We start from the raw sequence: 18,896 nt of genomic DNA, 5'->3' as shown, positions 1-18,896 counted from the left end.
GCCAGAGCTTCATTTAGAAGTTACATTAGCAACACTGTAGTCTTAAATTACAACTGCTTGTTTCTGAAGGTCACCTTATATTGAGGTGAAATTTTGTTTTTATTATGCTAACGTTCAGACTTTAAGAAAATAGCAAAATCTGTCTTGGTTATAATATTTGTTAATTGAACTGTTATTGAGCTGAGTTCTGATCAACAGTATTAAATTTGGATAATTTTATGCTGAAATTTCAGAAGATTTACAGTATTTTAATTTTAGCAAATGTGATACATCATTTTAACCAGTATTATCTCATTAGATTTCTTTCACATTCAAAAATTATTGACTACAATTCAGTGTCCATAGAAGGAAAATAACCATTACTTCAGTGGAACTTATGTAAGTAATGAAGGCTTGGGTTTACAGGCTAAAGTGTGAGGGGTTTTAATCCAAACAAAAATTATCCCTCTGATATCAGTTTCAGCTGAAGGAAACAGTTCTTTGGCTGGGCTGAGCATTGAGAATTTACATAGCAAAGTGCAAACATCCAAGAAAACACATCTCTGTCCTCAAAAGGATTGGTCTAATATATGTGCAAACAGAGGCTGAAATGCACGTTTGGCAGGGTTGGGTTTGGCATTGCTGTGGTGATGTGTAACATTTGCAGAATCGTCAAAGGAATTTGGGCTCCAAGTACGAGCTTAGAAAAGGGCCAATACTCTGGTCTGCACAGTCAGTGCTACTTCGTACCTGAGAGAACCCAGTGCATGTATTAGCTTTACTTGCTTTTAAATTTGGAACAGATGAAGTTATTTTAATGTGGAAAATAGATGTGAAAGATATTTTTTTTTTCCCCCTGTTTCATGCTTCTGTAGCTTGAGTAAGTGTTTCCTTTCTTGCTCACTTTAACAATGTGAAAAAACTGCATGAACATCCCTTAAATCATTGTGTGGACTATGGGGTAGATTTCTCATTTCAGCAATATAAATACGAAAGTAGCCACAAAATAGAGATGAAGTACAGTTATCCCAGGGTCCTGCCTGTGATTTACATGCATGGGTTCATAATGAGATAATATGATAAACATTATCTTTGGGAACAAAACTAAAGAATTTGAGCTCTATTAGGCTGATAAAGTCTGAAAAGACTTTTCAGCATTCTTCTGATTAGTTCTTAATTTCTATGTAAATAAGCTGTGCACAGGGTTGGGGTTTTTTTTAAGTATTTTTGTTGGTCAGAGGATTTAATAATAACACATTTGGGGTGATGACAAGTTTTTGAATACGACATTGGAGTTTAGATTTCTTTTCAAATGTGTGTTTATGTGTATTGTGCAATCGCCATTTCAGATGCCAAGTTACAGCGCAGCTGCTCCATGAAAGAAGCCTAATGTTATTGCTATAAAAATATTACAGAGCTAATACACAAACATTTGCAATCAGCCCATTGAAATATCATCTTCATGCACTTGATCATGGAGAGATCGTTCCTGAGTGCATTTGCGCTGAAATCTCATGGCCAAATTGAAATATTCTGAAGACCTAAAAAAATTGCAGAGTAAGTTGTGAATTTTAGTAATGCTGTATTAACACAGTACTGGTGTGTTTGGTTTGGTTTTATTTTTCAAATAGTACACCTTTCTTTTGTGTCAATGAAAAGTTGTCCATGGCTTAAAATTAAGGGCACTTAGTAAAAATACTTTGGGTGGAGTTCCATTCAGTGCACACTGCATAGATGGAACATTCATAGAACATGGCTTAAAGAAACATATGTTTCAGAAGTACTTTAATATATTGTTAGTCTAAATACCTCAGCCTGAATTGAAGTCAGTATATTTGTGAAGAATTTTAAGAATTTTCTGTATTTGATTCATTTTTAGTTACCTAAATTCCTTGAACAACCCTGATACATGATGGATGGTTGTCAGAATAATAGATTTCTTTATTGAAAATCATATGAAAGATATGCATGCCTATTATATCTGTACACCAGATGTTGGCTTTGATTCCTTACACAAAGAGCAAACCAGAAATTCTCATTTCTGAACCACTGTCTGTTGATCAAACTATAGAGACATAAGTACTAAATAAAAAAAGAGGGGAAAAAAAAGTAATTGCGAATTATTCTGGTTCCAAAAGCAAATGGAAACATAAGCAGACAAAGTCAGATGCTTTTGCAAAACAGCTGAATATTTCAGCATTTAAAACAAAGAATATGTAACAATGGTCGAATATTACTTGGTATAAAAGGAGAAGAAGTTAAGAAACTGAGCTGCTTCAAGGGATGTAGTCAAAGGGTGCCTTGTATGTAAGATTCAGGATTAAAGATGTCCTTTGCCAAACTAGAGGAATTTTTGCCATGAAATGCTTACTTTCTGAAACACTGGGGCTAAACTGTTTTGCACAGAGAAAATATTTTTACAGGAGAGTATGAATAAATACAGATTTTGTGCTACTTTTTAAGCAGCCGTGTGAATACTTGACCTTTGGAGGTCTAGGGCCAGGGTATTTCTCTGAAGACCAGAAAAACAAAGTGGCCTTTTATGTAAGAGCTCTGGTTCATTCAGGAAGAAACTAAATATCATAGGGAAGAGTCTCCACAAGTTGGCTGTTCATCACAGTAAAAATAGCAGAAGTAGCAGTAAAATATCTTTTATCTGCCTTCAAAATTGGTGTTCAGAGAGGTTGAGACACATTTTCTTAGTTAAAAATAATTTGGTCATCATCACTGTCTTTCACTAAAATGTCCAATTTCCCTCAAGATTTTCTGATTTTGGAACATATTTATTATTGGCAGCCAATAACAAATATGAAGCAGGTGATCAGTAGAACAACTCGTAAAGTCTAAAGAAGGAATATGTTAACTTGTTACTCATCATTCTACTTGGGATGATTTTCCCTTAGTAGACTTATGTAAGGTACCTACTATACTGATGTCCTGCTAGGTCTTCTGATATCCAAAGAAAACCTATAAATTGGCCCCTTGGAGTCAGGCAAATCTTAAATATTCTTACAGTGTATGCTTTCCTGCTTTTATCCTATAATGTCTGTCCTTTCATCACTCCATTCATCCTTCATTTTCCCTTAATCACTTTTAGAAGCTTATTTTGGCAAGATAGAAAGGGTCTCTTTAACAGTATTTAAAGGTTTTTAACTATCACTTCAGAATTAAAAATCATAATAGCATTCTGAAGTAACTTGATGTCTCCTAATATATTGCAATTAGTGATCAAATTGTGCTTGTACACTGCATTGTCCACCAGCTTTTTTGTTTCTGGTAAACAGCTCAGTAATTAGGATTACATGGTTCACAATAAGTCCCAGATTTCACTTACACATCTTGAGGCTGGTATTTCTTTCTTTGGTTATAAACTTATGTGAAAGGGAAGTGTGGCATTACAAGCAGAAAATTGAAACAGAAAATGAAATCAAATTTCCTGAGACTGCAGAGTCAGGTGTCAAATCCCGACTCAAACATGGGAGTTCTTGGCTCCCAGCTTGGTGATGAAACCACAGGCAGCCTCATGATCCAATTTTTCATTACAAACTGTGTTTAGAAGTTGTTGGAAGTGCAGACTACAATTTTATAATCGTTGAAACTTTCTATGTGCACTTATATTTCAAAGCTGATCCTTTTATTATTTCATGAGCTGCGTTTTAGCCTAGAGACTGTAGTATTTCTGTAGTTTTATGATGGAAAAGAATGATTTTCTTTGCATTTGTTTTCTGTGCTACTATAGCAAAATGTTGATTCCTGAAGGTCTTTAAATGCTCATCTACTAGAATTTCAAAGTCTCTTGTCTTTTTCAAAATACCAAGGACACCAAGAAAAATTTTATTGTTACTTTTTTCCTGAATTGGAACTGTATCTTTTTCTAAACCACGGCACACTATTAAACGAACTTGCAACATTTTGCAGATAATATGATAAAATATGGACTATTTTAGATAAAATACTGACACATCAAAAACTGATACACTGAATTTCAGATTACTTTTGAATATACCATGATTTTTAATCCATAAAGGCAGAGATTATGATGGATAAATAGCTTTAGTTGACACTGTATCATCATAGGGTGCTCCCATTACCTCTTCTAATAATTCATTGTTTTACAAATGACCCCTCAAACTACATATATGTCTACATGCATATCATTCAACTTGACCAGCAAGGTTCATTTCTCATGTATGGATGAAAAGACAGGAATTAGATTATGAAATGGTAGTATCTAGGAAATGTTTTACTAATATGAGAGCCTTGTAAAAGTAGCTGTTTGGTAAAAGTAGCAGTGACAATTCACGATATAGATAATGGGTGATAACTTTCCAGAAAATAATGGGAATATGCTGAGAAACAGCAAGATCTCTCTGAAAGAAAACTAGGTATTTTACAGGATGTGTAGCAAAAATAAATTAACAACTTATTTAGCTAGCAGTGGATGTTGTTTTAAGCATATGATAGATCAGGTGGTTTTTTTATGAAACTAATGTATTTGTAATCACTTTTCTAAAAACAATCTAGTTGTGGCAATGCATTTTCTTTTTCAAGCAAGTTTACAAGGGACTAATACACTGCTGGTCCCTGGCGTAGGGTGAGTGTCCTGGAAACATTCCGAGTGTGCAACACAACATTCACACCGGCTGTATCAGTTGCACTGGCCAAGAGCCGGCGCTGTGTTTGTGATGAGAAAGAAAGCCTTTCCCTTTGATATTGGAATACCCACTTCTTTAGCCCAATCGATGCGTTCCACACAGGCACTTTGTGTAACGCAGCTGTCAGCAGTGGCAGACGGATGAATCACCTTGACACTTCCACTTTACTACAGCACCTAAATCAAATGCATCTGTAAGGGGAGGCTATAAACTATGCGTCACCTCCTTGGGAGAGAGGGAGAGTGAGTGATGCAGATGACACTGACATTTCCCTCATAAGAAAAAGTAACCCAGGTAGACGATGTTTAAACTAACATGTGGATGAGACTTTGCTGGGATTCTGGACTGCTGAATAGCTGCACTTCTCCAGAAGCTGTCAGCCCACTTTCTATGTTTCCCCTTTTTTGACTCGTCTTAATGTTGAAATAAGACTTGATTATAATGGCTAATCTGTAAATTAACTCAATTCAATACCTACCATTTTACTTTAATCAGAAAAAGGAGCAAAGGGGAAGAACATCAATATTTTAACAGGTGTAGAGCACGAAAATTTCATGAATAAATGACCCATTGGTACGTAACAAATCCCCACAAACTATATCCTGTTGTACAGCTTTACATTTAAATAAATGACTGAAAGAGCATTTCTAAAATAAAGTAACCTTGCTTAGAGGAATCCAGAAGCAGAGATTGAATAAAAACAAAATTCAACTACATGACACAATTTAAAAAGCAGATTTCTATTCAGACAGGCTTCACAGACACATTGAATACTAGTCTATGTTTTTACACTAAGTATGTGCAAATTAATATAGTACAGGACATATTTCTTTTAGCTGCAAAGTATTTCTATGTTAGGATTTGTATGAGAGAACATTTATATCAAATATGTGTTTAACTGTTTTTAAAGAACTACTTTGAAGCTGAATAACTTGTCTCATATAAAGCAAAAATATTTTGTCACTTGGAATTCTACTGATTCTGTATAGGAAAATCTTTTTACAAGAAACCAGATAGACTACAATTTTCTTTTTCATTCATATTAGCCAGTGGAGAATCACTTCTTTTATGCTTGTCAAATGATTGAAAGAAACTCATCACTATTTTCTTAGATTCATAAAGAGCCTTTTCCATGACAAAAAAAAATGAAACGCCTTGCAAAATAAAAACTTTGAAGCTGTTCACTTGTGACAAAGATAACTATAGATGTTCTGTAGGAAATTTTAATTTTCAGAGAAATTGAGTTTTATATTTTTGTTTCATTAAAATTCTCCCAATCAGGCTATAATTCTTTCTTTCTAAAGTTCTGTCCTCAGAACAACAGAATCAAATAAGAACCACTTATGCAAAACAAGGAAATATACTGTTCCTAATAATCTTTAACAAAACAGTCCTAGGAAATTTTGACAGCCTGTAACAGAAAACTTTAAAAGCCCACAGTTCATCCCTCAGGGGCAACAATGCTCTCTGATTGCTCAAGGAAAAGCCTATGTATTCTAGTATGTTCATGGTAATATGTTTGATGGAAAATCAAAGAAGACTGGAACCACAATGAATTTTCCTGGATTTTACAATTAGATATTCTGTTTCTATTATCAAAGATATTTAGCTACAAGGAATAATGAACTGCAAAATTAATATCACTCAAACTATTGAACAGATTATTATAAATTCTTATTATATGTTGTAGTATTTTTCACCTCCTAGTAAGGGCATAGTAGAAGGAATTATTGGTTGTCATAGTAGTTTATTTAAAGAGAGTGTACTTCAAAACATGGTAGATACAGCTTAAAGGTCTGGCATTGATTTAAAGGTTTTGCACTTGCTCCTAATGGCCACTCCAAGATGTGCTCAATTGGGTGCTCTGTCTCGGCATGTTGACCAGGGCACAATGTCTGTGGGTCCAGGTTTGTACTTCACCAACTAATCACAACTGGTAAACACAAAACCTACTGAGAATAAGCCACAGCCAAGTGAGGGGCAGCAGGCAGGGTGGGGTGGGCATTAGACCCTATTTCATCTCTGCATTGATTAAGTCTTTCCATCAATGTTATTGACCTCGCAGTAGGTATAGTCGCCTTTTACTGTACAGTCTCTTTTTAGTTCTTTGAGGTCACATGAAGAAGAAAAATCAGCTTCACAGGTGCATGTTATTAGATGCACAAAGCACTTGTTAACAGAAAATATGAGATAGCTCACATTTATCAAAATTATTCCTGACATTTCCTTTTGCTCAGCTGAAAACAATATTGAAGCTCCCGGAGCAACATGTAATGTGTGAAGAGGAAAAAAGAAAGCTTTTTTTTTTTTTTTTTTTGCAAAGGACAGCCAAATGAGTACGTGGTGAATAACCAGCGTTTCTGCTAAACACCAGAGTTGTCTAATGAGTCATATTTTATATGTGTTTATTATAATGAAATGAATTTTAAAATCATCTGTCTATATTTCTAATATATTGATAGCTACGGACTCTCATACCCCTGGAAACATGAAAACTGTAATCCTGAACAATCCTTAAAACTACTGTTCTGTTATTCACGAAGTAGACACTTTTCCATAGTCAAGGGAAATACAAACTTGTCCATTATTCTGCCATTTGTGAGAATCAGCCTTGTGGCAAAAGAGACTTTTAGGGATGAACAATCCAGCTTCAGTCAATTAGTGGTCCAGGTACTAAGACTGCAAATAAAGGTGCATTTTAGTGACAGTTATGGTGACTGTTGTGTCTGTTAATTATTCACTGAACACTCAGTCTGAGATTTTTTCCTCCCTTTAGTCTGCTGTTGTGATGCTCATAAGAATCTGTATATATTTTATGTGTTTATTATATGCTGTCACTACACAATTTAACTTGGATAACCCATTTTCAAAATGATGTGTATCAATAAATAAAATATCATACCTAAAAGAAAAGAAATTATGTATCAATAAATAAAATATAGTACCAAAAAGACATTTTGATTGCAGATAAAAAGAAAAGACAAACCTTAAAAAGAAGTCATTTAGTAATTGCATGATTTATTAAGGCTAATAAATCTGCTTAATTGTCACACTTGCATTAAATTAATAATTTATATCAACATTTGGTGTGGGCAGATAAGATGAATATTTTTATGTTGTGATAATCCTGGAAAGTGGCACTTTGAGCATTTTAAAAAACAATTAATTGCAAGTCTTGTCTGTTTTTACACATTTCTGGTAGTAACTGAATAAACACAGGTGAGAAAATTCCATAGACACACACAGGCAGCACAGAGCTTAAATTCAGTAAAACTCTTCCAGTATATTCATTGCAGTAAGAAGGAAGATGAGTTAATAATATGACAGGTTGTGTCTGTTGCTATGGCAAAGCAATTAAAACATCTGAACATGTCATCAGCACAAACTGTTAATCTGGAGAACTCTACCACTTGTGGGCTTCATGCTTCTCGGTGACCCAGGTCCATGATGCTGGAGCGGACCTTCTCCATCTGACACCAGTGTCTCTTCTGAAGGCGGTTGAATTTGCAATGCTCCTTCAGCTGTAGTGGTGCCCCCTGTTAGACCCAAAGCTCTTTGCATTTTCTTCCCGTGTCACAGTCTCACGACAAACACATTGTAAATATGTTGGGTTTTGTTTTTTTTTTTTAATGTTTACATATCATTTAACATAAAGTAAATGCAATACTTTAAAAATAGTAGTTTGTTTATCACAGGTTTACTCAAAACCTGTTTTGAAGGATTTGTATGTTACTGCACTTCCTTCCCGCTGGCCTCCTGGAGCTCGTGGCTCTTCTGCTAAACGGCCTGACTCTTCTCTTGCTGTTCCCCTCCTCCTCCACCCCACTTTACATCGGAATGGTGTACATCTGTTAGTGGACAGATTGCACAAGATGAACATAAGGCACTCTTTTCCAGGGTCAGCTAAATTGCCAAGCTAGGTCCACTTAGGCTATTGAAATGTATGTTCAAAATTCCAGAAATTCTACTAATGACGGATATCTCTGTCATATTATGCTGCATAGTAACTATACTTATGCAAGCCCGTGTGAGGTCAGAATAAATACGTTGTTTCAGCGTCAGCTACATATTTGTGTGCATTAATAATATGTGTAATAATATCAAAGATTTTTTTTTTCTTGTGATCACAAAAAATGTGTTTTTCAAATTTTCATATTCAAATTTGCTTTAGCATAACAAATGTGAAGCTGAAGAAGTTTGGAAACTAGTTTTGGGGGAATACATGTTTATAAGTATTATTCTAAAATGCTTTTGGACATGTATAAAAAAATTAACAGATAGTAACAATTAGGAAGAGATACAAAAAAGCCGAGGTACCTCTTGGCGCATGTTGCTGTTCTTAGTATACATGTGTTTTCTAGGTTGTGAGGGTTTGTTTGGTTTGGTTTGGTTTGGTTTTTTTTATCATGGTATTAGTGTATAGTAACTAGGCACTGATTTGTCTCGATTCTGTACACTTTGGAGTTGGACAAGGAACTGTCGCAACACATGGCTTTCAAGTGAGTTGATTGTAGACATATTGTCTGTCAGTCAAAACTACAATATTGTAATTAGAGCAGGTCCTGTCTCTCCATACGTGCTTCAGATGGCAACGAAATAACCTCAGAAGTGAGATATGGGGATGCTACAGTTCACTATGTAATAGCATGCTATAGTGTTGTTCAAAGCTTACATCTTATTATACTAGAAATTTTAACTAATTTACAACTGGCATTACTGAAAAAGTCATATTTTGTTCTGTTATTCTTGGAAAGTCTTCCTGGTTTCAAAAACTGAAAAATCACAGGTATAATATTTCCCAGTAAAAATGTATAAAATGTGTTGGAAAAGCCTGAGATGCTGAAGAAAGCAAAGCCCTCTCCACTTTTTTCTGGATCCTGCGGCTGACTTAGTTAGCAGGTCACTCTACATTAAATGGGGCTTGTTACTGGTGCTGCTGAAAAATTGATTTTTGTACTATAGTTGCTGGTGTAAAGCTTACACAGGTCTATCCCAAACGTGAAGAAATGGGGAGGGATATTCAGAATTGTCGATGAAGTACAAAAAGTGTGTAAGAGAAAAGTATTGTCTGGATGCCCCAGAAAAGTAATCCTTTGGAGAAGAAGGGAAATTCTGATGTCATGAGATGAAGTTCTCTGAGGCTTGATCATAGATTATCTGTTCCGTTCACAGCTGGTTTGAGAGGAGTGTCCAAGCCTGTAGGTTCTTGGCACCGAGGAAACGCGTTTGCCAGGTGCTGGTTGCTGCAGCCCAGTGAGGGGGATGCTGAGGCCGGACGGAGGAGGGCACCATGACAGACAGGGTTAGTGGCATCACTGACGAATCGGTCTTTTGTTGTTTGTGATATACAAGAAAGTTATTTGAAAAGTAGCGCCATATGGAATGATGGTCTATTTGTAATTCTAAAAGTTAACAATTCAGTCTCCTGTAAATACTGAGTCTGTCACGGATTTTTCAAGTGATGTGCAGCATAGAAAATACCCACTTTTATTTTTCTAGTCTGAATTACTTTATAGAAATCAGCCCTGACTTTACTGGTAGAGGCTATAAAAGAGAAGGGACAGAGCTGTCTCCTTCATTGCCAACCCAGTCACCAGTTACAAAGTGTTCCCCCCAACACAACTCCCTCCAGATCTGACCAGGGCTGCAGCCACCCCTGCAAGCCAAAGCTTTGTTAATACTTTTTTTTGTCGTTTTTTAACCCTGTTGTTTATGCTTTAGTAGTACCAGGTTCCGCATCTCCACATTAGTTACTGAGGACTGGAACCTTGATCTAATACCTGTGTAATAAAATCCCCTTTTCTCTGTGTTTCCTGTGGTACGGCAGAGCTAGGGCAAGGCCTCTAACGAACACCACAAGGGAAAGAAAATTCTGGTTTGTTCATAAATGAAGGCAGTAGTTTCAAAGGGTGTCTTAAGCAGTTAATAAGACTTATTTGCCTGATATTTTTTAAAAGCACTTAATGACTTCTTGGGTTTATTTTAGTATACTCATGAAAGTAAGATGGCTGCTTTTCTTGGCCTGATAATGGGCTTGGAAATCCACCTTCTGATGACTATCTTTTTCTTAATGAGGAAGAATCCTCAGCCATTTTTAGTCATTAGTAACGCATGAATAGGATTCTTTAGCCCTGCACTTACTAAATAGATGACACCTCTGATACTCTAAAAGCATGTTTGAAATCTGAAAATAACACAGTGTACTCTGTCAGTGTGTTGTGGTGGTGAAGCAGGTGGTAGATGGTGATGAGAAAGTCTCTATCCTAGGAAAAAACAAGCTTCCATAGTTGTTTTGTATAGATATGTCCTGGTCTGCTCTAATGTGTGTAGCTATTTAAAAATATGATTTTGCAGCAGAGAATGAAACACTGTTTCCCAGGCTTGGCTCAGTGCATCTGTGTCCACAGCAAATCTGCTGCTGAATTGCCTCTTAACTTCTGATCCCTGTGGTAATTTACTCTGGAAGTGATAAGAACGAGTTTTGGTCGTTATCAGTTGTCTTAGTTGTTCCAGTCTTGTGCAGGATGAAGTTTCAGTGTCGGTTTGAACCGCCTCATCTGCTGCTTTGCCAGGATTAACCCCTGGTAATTCCCTACCAGCACAGCCAGAGGAGGTTGAACACAGAGCAGACACTGATACTAGCGCAGCCGCTGCTCTTCACAAGGGCATTTTCCTTTTCTTTTCAGTGTTGCCAAATACCTGTTAGTAATTCCCTCCCTCTGATTCACTTCGGAAGTCTGCCCACTAATTCTGCTGCTTTGTTTTTCTATTTCTTTTCTTTCCCATTTGATAAACATGGATTTGTTGTCTCGTTTCTCATGGAACTTGAAATTACCACTGGTAATACCATTGCAGTGCAGGAAGTGCTCATAGATACACTTTGGTAATGTGACTCCATTAGCACCCAGGGACAGCGTTCATTGTTTTATTAGTAATGCTGAGGGTAGAAATTGGGGTAGGAGGATAATCCTTGTGAATGTCTTGGAAGAAGTAAGGTTTCTGTTGTCACTTATCTAATTAAAAAAAGATATTTGTACTTTTCTTTCCTAAATTCATAGTTGGCTTAAGAGTTTCTGGCTTAGTTGAAATAATTTTTTTTATTGCATTTTAGTCTATTCATTCTTGTTCATTATTGAAATGCAGGGGTGTATCTCAGTGTAGAAATTAGTGCAACCTTGCTTCAATTTTGAAGTTGACAATGATTTAACTATTTTTTACATTATCTTTTTTTTTCTTTTTGCACAACTATTTTTTCAGCTGTCTCCAACTGGGCTTTTTGTGATGGTTTTAGACATAACAGCTTAAGTTAGAGTTGCTTTTCTTCAAGGCTTTGAAAATGTGCACAGATCCTGATCAACATAAATTAGCATGGTTATGCCTTCTGTTATCAGTTATTTCAACTATATGAAACAATCTGTTTCTGTTTTAATATAAGATGGTGTGCACGTTTACAATACATATCACTACCAGACATAAGTAGGAATACCTGTTGAAGGGCCCTGTGAGTAAAGACAGCCTGTTAAGGATCTTTTTATGCATGAGAGGAATGTCCATACAGTCACTGTGTTTGCAGGAATGTGTGTTACTGGTCTGGAATACAAAACAATGTTTCTGGGTTTTTTTGGTTTTTTGTGCTTTTTTTAGAGAAAGGTAGAGGTGGTGGTATCATGTCATTATAATCCACAGGAATTTTGACAATAATTCAAGGGATTCTTTATAAGGCTCACACTGGAATCAACACAAATGAAAAGGTGGCAGCCAAGAAGCATGTATATGGCTACATTGGTATTCTTTGTCCCTTTTCTTTATAGAAGTCTTGGGAAAGGAGGTTGCTGACACTATTATTAATCTTTATCTTGTGTTGGCACTTAGCTATCAGAATGCCTCTGACATTTGATGGGGTCTGGAACAAATTCTTGTGTTGTAATAGAATTTTTATGTCTCTGACTAGTCAAGGAAAGAAAGAGGAAATTTTGTGAGCACAGAGTAAATATAAAACAGAACTTTCATTTTTCTCCAAACTTTATTTCGCTTTTATTTTTGCTTTATAGCTAAAGGATGTCAGCAGCTCAGAGCGTAACTTCCCATCAGTATTTTTCACTCATTGTTTGAAATCTTTACTTCTACCCAGGATTCATAGTTGTTAGTCTGTGAGGTGGTGTGTCACTGCTCACTGACCACTTAACTACTTAAGCGTTAAGAAATGAGGTACAGAAGAAGTTGTACTTTCTTAAGATATCTCAAGATGTAAAATATACAAAAGATTAAACTACTGAATGCCTTTGCATAAGATCTGCACTTAGTGTATGTATCCTTGCCTGGTTACTGCCCAAAGAACTATGGCAGGTCACAAACGGTTGGAAACAGTATTACTAAAATGCAAGGCAGGTGGAGCAGAACACGTGTGTTTTCATCATTTCTGTAGTTTTATAATTCATAGTATTGACTGGGAAATTCCTTCCAAATATAACTGTCTCTTGCCCTATTTCTCCTGCACTGAAGCCAGAGAGCCCACGGGAGGCTCTCTGCTCTCCTTGAGGCTCTGCGTCCGTGGGTGGGAAACAAGGACATGGGAGCAGAGGAAGAGCTTTGATTTGCTGCTTGTTTTTCAAACCGACATGTAGTTAAACACAAAGGAAAGCACCCTGAGGGCTTCACAATATCTGAATGCAAAAATGGGAGAATGATGGACAAATACATGTGGCTGTGAGGTGAAGTGGAAAACATAGGTCCTGTTATTTGTTGGAGTACTTTAAACCTTGTGTGGAGAAAAAGTTACGAATATGGTGGGCACGAGCTTCTGAAAATTAGACCTTGTGTGTGCCAAGAAAACACACAGGTTATCTCTCCTAGGACATCTGCTCTGTACTCATCAGAAATAGCACATCTCTCTTCACTAAATGAGTCGTCTTAATAGGCTATGTTAAAAGGTCTTCTAAGGCAGATGTGTTTAATGATTTAAGGAACAAGTTAAGGTCCTGCAGAATGGGCAGGAATAGTGGAGGGAGGCGAGAACCCATGTACGCTGCTCCACCAGCCTGTGCTGATTATGGGGTGAAACCCATTGAGCTCCCTCCTCCAGACCAGTATGTTAATGGACCCATTTCTGTCACGTGTTGGGAAATGCAGCAGGGAGATTGTTGGGTGAGCCCAAGGGAGTAACAGTGTGTGGGGAATATAGGTGGGTACATAGGATGGAAAAACTGCTGTAGTTACTAGTAGAATAAGGAAAATAAGAATAGTAGAAGTAAAGGTAGACCATAACTGTAATATGAGTAGAACAGAATCCTTTCCAGAGTAATAAAGATATGTATTGTAGCTGTAATTTGGATTCCTAAACAAGAAGTTTGTATACCTGCATGTTTCTGTCTAGATGCAAGAGATGATGGTGATTGTTGGGTTTTGTTTTTAAATTTCCCATATAGGAGAACTGTTGAGACATATTACCTGAGCTCTGATAGTAAATGAGTGCACAGAATTACGTTCATGTTTAATTTTTTTTCCTACTACTTTTATTTTTATACCAGGTCCCACTGGAGACACCTGGAACATTACAGTTAAAGGCAGCCACAAAAATTTGATTATGTTTAACAAATCATTGCTATGTACTAACAAGTAAATTGGGTCCATAGACATAATTTTCCTAGCATTTAAGAAATCTATTGATAGAGCAAAACACAAAAGAATAATCTGCAAGGTCTGTAATTTTGGTACTTTATAGGAGCTGAGGTATTTGAATAGATAAATTATCTACTGAGACATCAAAGCAGAGGTATTTGTGAGTGGGTAGTGGCTTGGGAACGAGACAAGTGATTAGTGGAGTGCTACAGGAGATCAGAATTAGGACCAATTTTGTTCATTTTATAAACCAGTGGTCTGGAAAAAAAAAAAAAAAAGACCATGCAGTCAAGGGGTAGCGCACATTTTGCTTTCTGTGTTGCAAGGGAGTGGCAGCCCATGAAAAACAAGAGGTCATGCAACCAGGTTCAGAAAGATTTATACAAGATGTACAGACAGATAAACCACTATCAATTTACTTAAGAGTATGTAGAGTATGTAAATTGTGTGGGAAGAGACTAAGGAAAGCAAGGAAATAAGGATGCACAAAAAGGCTGACAGAAGGATGTTGTATCACTGGACAATGTGGGTTAAAGGAAATATTTAAAATAATTTTAGTAATTTTTAGTGTGTATGATTCCTTCTGTTTGAATCCTTTTCCTGCAGTATCTCCAACTTCCAAGCTGATTTCCATAGACGAAAGCTGAGAAATGGCTAAGGAATCCATGAACAGCTTTAGGCCTGGTGGCTTGTGGGGTTGTGACATTGCTCGGAGTCCCCACCCAGGACTGACACAACAGCCTGAGCTCTGTTCTGCTGAACTACCTGTTCAAGCAACTAGATATGCTGGCTTTGTTAAGTCTTTGAGAAATGTGTATTTTCTTGTAATTGCCCCAACAATGGTAAAATTATTTCCCTGCCTAAGCCTGTTTGACTGTGGTAAGTTCTAGGTGCAAAATTTTTTCAATGCTGTACGATAAAGGTAAACTCAACCGATGTGTTGTTTTGTAAGGCTTTGTGCAGGCAGGGGCGAGTTAAGGATATTGAAATGTTACTCCCAAAGAGAACTTGCCGAATGCTTGTAGAATAGGAATTGTTTTACAGGTCACTTCCATAACGAATATTGCGTTTTGACTTTAAATTAGGGACTAATCACTTTCGGTTGTTATACTCTTGAATAATTTATAGTGTGTACCATATATGAATTATATATAATTACACATAACAGACTTGTAGACTTGCAGATATGTATGCATTTTTTGTAGGTTATTATTGGCTAATAACAATCTGAAGACATGTTCTAGAATTGTAGTTGTCATATTCAAAGGAAATACACTCAATTTGTTCCTGATTTATTTACTAAACTGCATATTTTGACATTCTGGAGCTAAGCTGATGCTATAGAGTTTAGAGATTAAACAAGTCGTGTGTAACAGCTTAGAAATAATTAGGAGGAAAATCCTTTGTAGTTATGTTGATTGTTGTCTCGCGCAAAATCACGGAGCTGTGAAAGATGAGATCACGTTGCAAAAGAGACAGGAAGGAAGGGCTCTAAAGACCATGCGTGACGTGAAATACTTGAAACACGGATGAAAGCAGCGGAGTAGCCGGAAAAGATTTCTAGAGACGGAGCGTTCAAACCCGACCCGCGGAACCGCCCGCGGCGCCTCCCCGGGCCGCCAGGTGGCGCCGCGGGCACGGGCGGTGGCCGCGCGGGGCGGGGCCGCGGCCGCTCCGCTCCGCGCGTCCCGGTCCCGACAGCGGCGAGAGCGCTGGGGCCGCCCGGCTCCCCCCGTTCAGCCGTGTCAGGTCTCACCGGTACCCGCCTGCGGGACCTCACAGCCAACGTGTTCTAAACCCTCCGCTCCAGCCAGCGGGTCCCGCACGGTCCGTGCGGTACCGGGAGGAGCAGAGCGCGGTGGCCACCTGCCCGTGCCTGGCCCCGGCTGCTCCGTCCCCGCGTCATCCCTTCACGCGTTCCATTACGTAAAAGGCAAAATACACTCTGAAAACTAATTCAATTTATTATTAATTTTGAAATTTCAGTATTCAGTTTACAAAAGGGTTTAAGGAGGTTCCAGTGTCCAGAATGTGTTTACTTTTTACTGGAATGTTAGTAAAAATGGCCATTGCCAAGAGGAAAAATGTCTCTATGGTGCTTGTTTCACTTAACTACCAGAGCCATCATTAGAGAAACAATAAACTTCAAACCTACAACCTTTCTTTGCTGAAATAATATAATCTACAAGCTACGACTATAATATTTTGCTTTAATCCACACAAGTTTATTATAACTGAAATTGAATTTAAAAAATAAACTCCAAGGCAAATACACTAATAAGAAACTATCATACTACTTGAGATAAGATTAAACTAACACTATATGAAACAGGGATAATTTATACAGAAATCTCTTCCTGACAATTAAGTTATCTCAGCAATTACTGCATGTTTTTTCCATTTTTATAAGATTTTTCCCCAAAAGCTTTACTTTTGATTTAGAAAGAAGTATTTATCTCGGGCGAGTAATGGGGAGTAGGCTGTTTGCTCTTATTAAGCTATTACTGCCATGGAGTTATTTATTCTTCTTTACTCTGCCTCTGATTTTTTTTCTAATGTATTTAACCTTTGCATAATTTGTTCAAAACACTTGTTTCAACACAGGCATTTTTTTATTTATAGGGTTGAGATGTAGATCAGACTGGGAAGATTGCAGTCTGATCCTTGTCCTAAGAAAACTCAAACATGAAAATTAATCTCATGCTTTAAAAAATATTGGAAATTTGATAATGAGAAATACTGCTTATTCAGTTTTTCTAATTCCTCTTTAAATCAGTATGAAGGAAAAAAAATGCTTTAACCATCAACATAAGTAAGGGATTTAGGAAATGAGGAAATTATTAGCTCAGACTTACTTTATATGGCATCTCTTGTACTGAATAAACAAACCACAGAACTAAATAGGAATAAATGAAGTTGCCGTAGTCTGTGAGTTCCAGTGCCAATGTTCAAAGCCTCCACAAGTTACTTCTCTTAATGAGCATTATTGAATATTGGCTGGTAATGAAGAGGGCATCTTCTTGCATCTTAGAATGTCGTGATGATTCATTTCATCTTTGTCCAAATAATGGTGCGTTTTGGTGATATTTGTCTTCTGAGACCAATAAATGCCTTTCCTAGTGGATGGATGTTTTATGTGAGACAGTGTATTCTCTTTCTGTTGCAGAAATCTGGAGTTATGTAGTATTATCAAAGAAAAACAGAAAAGTATATATATATATCCTGAAGAGGCATGTAAAGGTTTGTAATTGTTTTCATATTTTTTTGTATTTCTTCTTTACCTTTTCAGCACTATAAATTGTGATGCCTGCCTTTCAGCAAATGTTGAATGGATCTCATTCATTTTTGAAGTGTTTTATTTCTTATTTCCTATCAGAGCAGGGAATCAAATAGGGCTGTTTTAGGCATATGTTTCCCAGTGGCATTCATTGCCTTTGGACTCCCCTGAGATGAGTGGGTTTGATGAACTGAAGGATGGGGTCCTAGTGCTGTGTGAGTAATGGCAACGAGAAGCCTGGTGACCCCAATGATGTGTATGAGTGGATTCAGCAGGGATCTCCTTAAGGAGGACAGTTAAGCTATAGAGTGTCTCTAGCTGAAAATATATAGTGTCTTATAAATATAATTTTGTACAGGTATTTCTCAACTCGACCAACATAGAGCATCTTTAATATCTGCTTTTAAAATGGCATGCACAACAACTCCCGTGAGTTGGCCTTTGGGAGTGTGAAACAACCTTCTGCAAGTTTCAGGCACAAAGAAATGCAAATCCACGTCAGTCGTTGCATAGTTTGTGCAATGCTAGATGAGGTGATGTTAATATGAAATCCCTTTTTTTAAATTTTTTTTTTGAAAGAAGAACCTATTGTACTAGACTATAGGCAAATTTAACTGTAGATTATTCTGCATAGTTTACAATACACAGTGAAGTTTCTGAGAAGAAAAGGCATCATCCCTGAGTGATGTCTGTTGTTTAAGTTGTGATCTGCTAATGCAAGCATGAATATTTTGGTTCAGTTAAGCATATAGCTGAGCTCACGTTTACTTTTTTTGTTGCTTGGACTGTTGTCACCTTTCCTGTGCTGTCTTTGAGGAGACACTGTGTAGACTGTTGTGATTTTTATTGTCCAGTCACTGTTCCCTCTGCTGTCGTGCCCAGTCGTGCTGCATGGCCAGAGTCTGCCCGGCAGCTTGGCTCAGCACTGGGAACTGTTGGATAAGTGCATCAGGAACCTGTTTCTAAACTTCTTGATCAAAAATTGTGTTCTTCACCTTTTCTTGAAAATGTTTGTTAGCGGAAGGTTGCTGTAGATTACAACAGTGGAAGGCAGATGCCCTGGATCTCATCTGTCATGCCCCTTCTCTGGTCCTGCCATCTTTCTCCCTAGTTCAGATATTGCTGAGTTTTATTATGTATGAGGTGTATTCTTTTAATTTGCTATAATCTCTAAATTGCAGATGAATTATTTTATTTGTCCTTGTGAAATAAAGCAGGAAAGTATATTTTGACAGATAAAACCTGTGAGCTAAAGCCATGCACTACTACCTATGTATGTGTGTTATCTGGCAAGGTACATGTGCTGTCTTTCACTGGTATCTTGTGAAATGTTGGGCAAAACACCATAGTCAGTGATTTCAAGAAAA

The sequence above is a fragment of the Nesoenas mayeri genome (genome assembly GCF_963082525.1).
Source record: "Nesoenas mayeri genome assembly, chromosome: 13".
Lineage (NCBI taxonomy): Eukaryota > Metazoa > Chordata > Aves > Columbiformes > Columbidae > Nesoenas > Nesoenas mayeri.
This window is presented reverse-complemented; position numbering follows the sequence as displayed.